Source organism: Rhinolophus hipposideros (genome assembly GCF_964194185.1).
Source record: "Rhinolophus hipposideros genome assembly, chromosome: X".
NCBI lineage: Eukaryota > Metazoa > Chordata > Mammalia > Chiroptera > Rhinolophidae > Rhinolophus > Rhinolophus hipposideros.
In genome coordinates, this window is record NC_138046.1 from 53,102,460 (window position 1) to 53,111,544 (window position 9,085).

The 9,085-nt window shown below is 38.1% G+C and overlaps 1 pseudogene across 1 annotated transcript; it reads left to right on the forward strand.

Moving 5' to 3' along the window:
* Positions 1 to 6,194: 6,194 nt before the first annotated feature.
* LOC308495007 (nucleosome assembly protein 1-like 1) lies at positions 6,195 to 7,426 on the forward strand (annotated as a pseudogene). Its single transcript has 2 exons — positions 6,195 to 7,103; positions 7,200 to 7,426. The product of its transcript is annotated as a nucleosome assembly protein 1-like 1 (transcript).
* The last annotated feature ends 1,659 nt before the right edge of the window (positions 7,427 to 9,085 follow it).

Here is a 9,085-nt window from a genome sequence, read left to right on the forward strand (position 1 = left end):
AAAATGAGTTAGGGAGTACTGTCCCTTCTTCAATTTTTTGGAAGAGTTTGAGCAAGATTGGTATCAGATCCTCTTTTTTTTTCCCATTAGTTTCAAGTGCACAAGACAAGGTAATACTTAGACGTTTATCATTTATGTCCCTTACTCTGTGAACCCCCTTCATCCATCCCTCTTCCACTATCCCTCCGACATTGCACCGAGCCATCACATGATATATATATATATATATATATATATATAAAATTATATTTGGCATTCATTATTTTTCAGCCTCAGGTGTACAGTACATTGATCAACCATCTACATCTTCCCGGAGGTTGTCTCCCAAATTGGACCTGTGAACATCAGATACCCTACAAAAGCTTTACAACATTATTGATTACGTTCTCAAATTGTTTTTCAAAAACCCTGAGGCCATTTTGTGGTTACCAACTGTTTTCTAATCCCCTCACCTTTCCCCTTATCCCCAACCCCCGCCCATCTAACAACCCTCAGTTTTTCCTCTTTGTCCCCAGAATTGTTTCTGATTAGTTCATTCACGTATCCTTTTCTTTAAATTCCGCATATAAGTGAGATCATATGGTACTTGTCTTTTTTATTCTGGCTTATTTCACTTAACGTAATGTAGATCCTCTTTGAAGGTTTGGTAAAATTCACTAGTGAAGCCATCTGGTCCCGGACTTTTGCTTTTGGGAAGGTTTTGGATGACTGATTCAATTTTTTACTGGTGATTGGTCTGTTTAGATTTTCCAGTTCTTCGTGGTTCAGCCTTGGAAGGCTATATGTTTCTAAGAACTTGTCCATTTCTTCTAGGTTATTGAATTTGGTGGCATATAGTCCTTCATAGTATTCTTGCATGATCCTCTGTATTTCTGTGGTATCCGTGATACTTCCCCGTTTTCATTTCTGATTTTGTAAATTAGTGTCTTCTCTCTTCTTATCTTAGTGAGTCTAGACAAAGATTTGTCAATTTTGTTAATCTTTTCAAAGAAGCAGCTCTTTGTCACATTAATTTTTTCTATTGTCTTTTTGTTCTCTATTTAATTTAGTTCTGCTCTGATTTATTGTTATTTATTTTCTTCTGCTGCAGTTGGGTTTCACTTATTCTTCTTTATCTAGTTCTTTAAGGTGTAACATGAGGTTTTTTATTTGGGATTTTTCTTGTTTCTTGAGATAGGCCTGTAATGATATAAATTTCCCTCTTAAAACTGCTTTTGCTGCATCGCAAATATTTTGGTAGGATGTATTTTCATTGTCATTTGTTTCTATGTATCTTTTGATCTCTCCTCTAATTTCTTCTTTGTACAAGTCGTTCTTTGAACGTATGTTGTTTAATCTCCATGTATTTCTGTTTTTTCCTGTTTTCTTTTTGCAGTTGATATCCAATTTCAAAGCCTTGTGATCAGAGAATATGCTTGGTATGATTTCAATCTTCTAAATTTACTGAGGTTGATTATATGTCCTAATATATGGTGTATCCTTGTGAATATTCCATGTACACTAGTAAAAAATGTATCGTATGAGGTTTTAGGATGAACTGCTCCATATACGTCAATTATGTCCATTTCATCTAATGAGTCATGTATGGCTGCTATTTCGTTATTTATTTTCTGTTTCGATGATCTATCCATAGCTGTCAATGACGTAGTTAAGACTCCTAGTATAATTGTATTTGGTCAATTTCTCCCTTTCGTTATGTTAGTAGTTGCTTGGTGTATTTCGGTGCTGCCTGATTGGAGGCATAAATATGGATGACTGTTATGTCTTCTTGTTGTATAGTCCCCTCTACCATTATGAAATTTCAATCTTTGTCTCTTGTTATCTTTTTCCTCCTGAATTCTGTTTCATCGGATATCATTATGGTTACACCTGATTTTCTCTGGGTACCATTACCTTGGAGTGTCAATTTCCATCCTTTCACTTTGAGTCTATGCTTGTCCTTGTAGCTGAAATGTGTCTTTTGGAGACAGCAGTTGTTGGGTTTTATTTTTTTGAACCAATCTGCTACACTGTGCCTTTTTGTTGGTGAGTTCGGTCCATTTACATTTAGGGTGATTATTGATATGTGAGGATTTCCTGTCATTCTATCTTTAGTTTTCTGGTAAAGCTGTGTCTCCATTGTTTCTTTGTCTTTTTGTTGTTGTTTATTATTTCTGTGTTGTGGTATTCTATGATGTTTCCCTCTGTTTCTTCTTTTATTACAGTATATGTTTCAGTTCTTGATTTTTTTCAGTGGTTACCCTTAAGTTTATGTAAAAGAAAGTTTGATATTTAGAGTATTCCATTTTTCAGCACGCTTACTTTCTCCATTCCCATAATCCGGTTCAGGCCTTTACTCTCCCCCTTTTTATGTTGCCCCAAATTTTCCCTGTTGATGGCGGTTGAATAGCCTCCTTTAGTATTTCTTGTATTCCAGGTCGTTTATTAGAAAACTCCCTCAGCTTCTGTATGTCTGGAAACGTCTTTATTCCTCCTTCATATCTAAAGGATATCTTTGCTGGATATATTATTCTTGGCTCATAATTTCTTTTTCAATAGTTTGTATAGGTTCCACTCCCTCCTTGCTTGTAGAGTTTCTGCTGAAAAATCTGATGATAATCTAGTGGGCTTTTCTTTGTAGGTTACCATCTTCTTTTCCCTGGCTGCCTTGAAGATTCTTTCTTTGTCATTGAGTTTAGAAAGCTCAAAACAATGTGTCTTGGAGAAGTCCTGTTGGGATTGAGGTAATTAGGTGTTCTATTTGCTTCTTGGAATTGAGGTTCCAGTTCTGTCCACAAGTTTGGGAAGTTCCCATCAACTATTAGTTTGAATATATTCTCTGTTCCCTTCTCTTTCTTCTCTTTCTGGTATGTCCATTATTCTTATATTGTTCTTTCTGATAGAGTCAAAAAGTTCTTGTAGAGTTGTTTCATTTCTTTTAAGTCTCAAATCTTTCTTCTTCCACCTGTGTAATTTACAGGTTTCTATCTTTGATGTCACTGATTCTTTCCTCCATCTGATCAACTGTACTACCTAAGCTGGCTATTTCATTCTTAATTTCTTCTATTGAGTTCTTAATCTCCAGAAATTCCATTTGTTTCTTTTTTTAAAAATTTCAATCTCTTTCGTAAAATGCTCATGTTGTTCTTTGATTGCGTTTCTGAGTTTACTAAATTGCCTTTCTGTGTTTTCTTGCATCTCGTTGAGTTTTTTCAGTACCGAAATCTTGAATTCTCTGTTATTTAAGTCACATATTTCCAATTCTTTAAGTTTCTTTTCTGAAGACTTTTCACATTCTTTCTGAGCTGTCTTGTTGCCTTGGTTATTCATGACAATTACTGATTTATTATTTCTCTTCCTAGACATCTGCAGGAGTGGCTTCTGCAACAGTTTGATAGGAAGAGGTCTTTCTTTTGTTTTCCAGTACTTGTTGTTAGAATATTTTATTTTCTCTCCAACTGCAGCCATTTTTTTTCCTCTCTCACACAGTAGTGCTATGTTTCCTCTACAGTAATCTAGTTTCCCACACAATGGGGGGATTCCCTGGGAGACGTGCCTCTCCTCTGTTAACAGTTTACCTGGGTCATAGGGCGCCACGTCCCTGTGGGGATGCGGAGAGCTTTTGAAGTTCCAAAGCTCTTCCTGCACCAGATTTAGAGCCCTTATGTTTCAGCAGTTCTGTTTACTCCTGCAGGGTCTGCCCAGATAGGTGGGGCCAGGGGCGGGGTGAGTTGTGAGAGGTGGCCCAGAGCAATAGTAGCGACCACCACCACAGCCGGTCCTGCTTCCACAGCTCCCTCCCCTTTGCAGGAACTAGTTATGCTGCAAATCTGTGTCTGGGGACCACAGTTCTCAAAACTGCAAATATTCTGTTGTTTTGACCTGACACTGCTACTGTTCCGCTTCTAACACCGGGCACGTGGCGGCGGGGTGAGTTCTTGGAGGGTAGGGAGGGGATAGCTAGTCTCAGTGCCTAAGGCTTCCGTTCTCCGCTCGGCAGTGAGGGCTTAAACCACCGTTTTCAGCCTTCTTCCCTCAGTCTTTTGTCTGAGGTCTCTGCCGTGATCGTTGGGTTCAGCCATGTTATATGCTACCCCCCAAGCCCTGTGGGCCATAATCGGAGCCCTAGCAGTCCGAGTTCTTCCCTCTCCCACAGCTGTGGTTTTTCCGTGATGCAAATGAACTCGGAGCACTGAGCTAGTTCAAAGTCCTGTGCCCCCGTGGCTCCATCTCCGCACTTCTCCCTTCACCCCTCCCCCACTCGAGTGATTCTCCCACATTTAGGTGAATTCAGTAGAGGGTCTCTTTGTCTTCCCTGTCTGCTGGGCAGGGAGTCCTCTGTGGAGTTATTGTTGTTCGATTAGTTGTAAATTCTAGGGTAGCTTTACAGAGGCTCACCTCATGCTGCCATTTTGATGACGTCTCCAAGGCCATGTTTGAATCAATCTCTGAAATGTTTCACATGCAGCAACATGTGGAGGTCCATAAAGAAGTAGTACTACAGCAAAGCAAGAAAGGCCTTGAATAGGACATGTTAAATCACTCAAAGAAAGAAAAGAGGAAAGGGAACACGATCGTAGACAAACTACTCTTTAACTCAAGTAAACGCCTCTTACTTTAAGTACTCTTTGCCTATTCTGAACTATAAGGGGACATATGCATTAATTTTTATCACTGGGAAAATCTTTAGCACTATCACCACTTCTATCTACCTATTCCCTCATGGAAATATTACTTACATATAGGCAAATATTTATGAAAACATAAAATTTTGATACCAAGGACAGAATAAATCCCTCCACACACATCAAATCATAGCTTGCTTTTTAATAAAACTGTTCTCAATGTAAGTTTGCCTATTTCCATAATATTGTGTACAAATATCTCTATCTCCCAGATGTAGGCATCCAAGTATTTATCACATTATGAAACCCATCACCCTTCTTCCTCTCTAAGGAGTCACTGGATAGGAAATCAACAAAATGAGTTAGTGGTAGCAATAGTAGCCCTGCTTACGGAATTCACCACCATCAAACTTGTTGAGAAGAGGTGTGAACGAGAAAGGAGGAAGCTGTAACAAAATTTGAAAGCTCAATTCTGCTCTCAAAATCTACTATATTGCCATCATAAGAAGTTTACTTAATGATCCCCACTCCTCTGAACTCCAGCACCACTTAAACACTGTGCCACATTCTCAACATTTCTATATCAGAGAGTGTTGTTCTCTGAAGGTGTCAGACACTTTCATGTTATCTCCAGTATAAAGCTGCAAACTGCTAAAAAGCAAGGAACACTTCTCTACATTTTCCAATATTTTCTATTCTGTCTGTTACAGTAAGCACCTGATAATATCATATTCCTCCTCTAATATTTTTTAACTTAGAAACAAATGTAATACATTCATACTTGGTAGAACTTTCTCGAATAGAGTTGGCTCTGGCATACAGGTTAGTTGGCCGACAGCCCATTACAAAGTTTACAGAGTCTCTGAGATATTTCTCAGCACTGAAATAGGGCCTCAGCTCTGAGGCAAATCCTTCCACTGTTGATTAGTGGTAACAGTGAGGCATGGTGACAAGAACAATGAACTGGGAAACAGCAGATTTACCTTAGAGTTGCATCTAAATCATTAACCAGTTGGGTGCTCATGATAAGTCACTGACCCTAGGTTTCTTCATCTGTATAGTGGTAGTAGTGAAGGAGGGTGATTAATACCTGCTGTTCCGAAAATCCAAATGTAAGGTATCGTTTTTCCTTGACTCCAATTCAACAGACATTTACTGATCTTATATGTATTGTCACTAAGGGGTTCTGGTTAGAAAAGAACTATTATTTCTACCATCCAACTGTCCCTCCTATCCAACTAATAATCATAGAACCTACAGAGTAGCTAATTAACTTCTATAGGTGAGGTATGGAAATTAGACCCAATTATCATGACAAACATTATCAACAATCATGACTGTCTACTTTGAGTAGACTACAAAGACATAAATGATGATTTTTTTTTCCACTCACCTTTCACTACAGAACATTTACTTATTCAACAATTATTTGCTGAGTACATATTTTGTTCCAGGCTTCATGGTATATACTGCTGATATAACAGTCAAGAGTACTGACATGGACCCTGCTCTCCTGTCCTCCTGAAGGTCTGAGTCTAGAGGCAGATGCTGCTATGAGTGCTAGCCACCAATATCTGGAGTTCTTACAACATGGCAAACATTGACAACAAAGAACGGTCTGAACTTGATCAAGATTTTGGTGATGTTGAAGAAGTACAATAAGAAGAAACTGGTGAAGAAATAAAAATCAAAGCACATCAGCTGACTGTTCAGATGATGCAAAATCCTCAAATTCTTGTGGCCCTCCAAGAAAGTCATGATGGTGTGGTAGAAACAACAACAGGACACATTGAAAAGTTGCCTAGGGCAGTTAAAAGGCGAGTGAATCCTCTCAAAAACCTTCAAGTTAAATGTGCATAAATAGAAGCCAAGTTCTATGAGGACATACATGCTGTTGAAAGAAAGTATGCTATTCCCTATCAGCCTTTATTTCATAAGTGATTGAGATCATTAATGCAGTTTATGAACCTACCAAAGAAGAATGTCAATGGAAACCAAATGAAAAGGATGAAATTTCGGAGGAGCTGAATGAAAATTCCAAGATTGGAGGTGAAAAAAAAGATAAAGAAATAGAAGACCCCAAGGGAATTCCTGAACATTGGTTAACTATTTTTAACAACGTTGACTTACTCAGTGATATAGTGCAGTCACATGACGAACCTATTCTGAAGCACTTGAAAAATATTAAAGTGAAGTTCTCAGATGCTGGCCAGCCTATGAGTTTTGTCTTAGAATTTCTCTTTGAACCCAGTGAATATTTCACAAATGAAGTGTTGACAAAGAGTAGCTAATTTACTGTTGACAAAGACATATAAGATAAGGTCACAACCAGATGATTCTGATCCCTTTTCTTTTGATGGACCAGAATATACAGGTTGTACAAGGTGCCAGTCAAATTGGAAAAGAGGGAAGAACATCACTGCGAAAATCATTAAAAAGAAGCAGAAATGTGAGGGCCATTGGACAGTTCATACTGTGACCAAAAGTTTCCAATGACTCTTTTATTATTATTGTTTATTATTATTATTATTATTATTATTATTATTATTATTATTATTTACTAATCCTTCTTGAACCTCCTCCTCCACACCCCAGTCACTCTTTCTTTAATTTTTTTGCCCTTCATGAAGTTCCTAAGAGTGGAGATCTGGATGATGATGCTAAAGCTATCCTTGCTGCAGACTTTGAAATTGGTCACTTTTTACCTGAGCATATAATCCCAAGATCAATGTTATACTTTACTGGAGAAGCTCCCAAAAATTGACGGTGATGATTATGATGAAGAAGGTGAAGAAGAGGATGAGGTAATGTTTACCAAATGAGCAAATAATTCTCTGTTTGACACATTGAAAAGCAAATTGAGTGACTTATGAATTCCTTTGCTATAATCATTGTTCTGTGATATAGGATAAAAACGTTTCTGGAAAAAAACTATGACTTTAGAATTCTACAGACAAACAATGTGTGTATAATGTTTCAATAAATAAATTGCAAAACTCAAAAAAACAAAAAAAAGTCTAGAGACAGAAAAGCAGATTTCCAACCTCTCAATGGGCCTGTGGAGGGAACATACTATTTAGTTCACTCCCAACCTGAATTATGAGCAATAAAAAACAAACCTAAATACAGAAATGATGGCAATCCACAGTCTGAGACAATCAAGAAGCCTATATGTGGCCTTAAGGAATGACAGAACTCCTCAGTGGCCACTCCCACCATGGCCTCAGCTTCCTAGATGAAAAATGTGAAATATGACCTCCAATCACCCTGAATAAAGAACAAAATCTTGGCAATTCCAACATTTAGTTGGGTAATGAGCTTTCAAAATTTTAATGAACTTTGACTAGGAGATATGAGACTAGTTTAGTGACAGTTACTTTAGGATCTTACTTCTCTTGGGTATTAAAGTAAATTCTCTTCAGTGATGGATGGAATCCAATTTCAAAGGACCCTGATACTTTATAAACTCCCTTAAAAATTTGCTTTTTGCAGAAGTTTGGAGGTGTCCTTTTAATAAATTAAAATAAAATGAAGATTAAGCAAGCTGTCACCATGGCCAGGCCCCAAATCACCAATTTCATTCTAATAATTCCAGGACTCTTCACAACCTCCACAACAATCAGCCACTCTTTTGTTTTGACTACTATGGTTCTCCCCTCTCCAGTCCCATGATCCACTGTCTAGGTCTTTTTGCACTGTCTCTCCTACCATATCACTAAAAATGACTATCAAAGTGCTCTGTAAGTCATAAAATGCTATAACAATGTTAGTAGCATATTTCTCTGTTCAACAACAATGTGCTTAGTCCCTACTCTATACTGGAGACACTAGGAATAAGGTCCTCACATCAATTCATACAATGGCCCCCTTCTTTCCTAGGTACCCAGCTCCTTCTCTGCACCCCATGTCTTGTTGTCACCTTCTATGAGCTCTGAGAGTAAGAGGGATAATATATGTGGTCCTCAAATTCCCACAGTGAAAAAAACCTGAGACTTCTTTTATCCCATTTTCCAATGATTTCTAGTAAATAAATACTATTGAATTAGTAATCAGGAGCCGTGGTTCCTGGTTTCAGCTGCCATACACCAGGAGTCAGAGATTCCCTCTCCTGGTCCCAGACTCCTCCTCTGCCAAGAGAGATGATTTCTAATGTCTATTCCAGCTCTGTTATTCATGAGCTTTGTGATATTTTATCTAATCCCATTTCACTGTGCATACTGGAAATAATTCTAAAGCAGTATGTCCTAACATGTTGCTATGGTCTCAGTGTTTGTGTTCCTCCAAAATTCATATATTGAAATCCTAATGCCCAATGTGATGGTATTAGAAAGTGGGGTTTCGCAGGTCATGAAGGTACAGCCCTCATGAATAAGATTAGTGCCTTTACAAAAGAGCTCTAGAAAGGTCCCTTGCCCCTTCTACCATGTGAAGACACAGTCAAAAGGTGCCAGCTATAAACTAGGGAGAGAGCCCTCACTAAA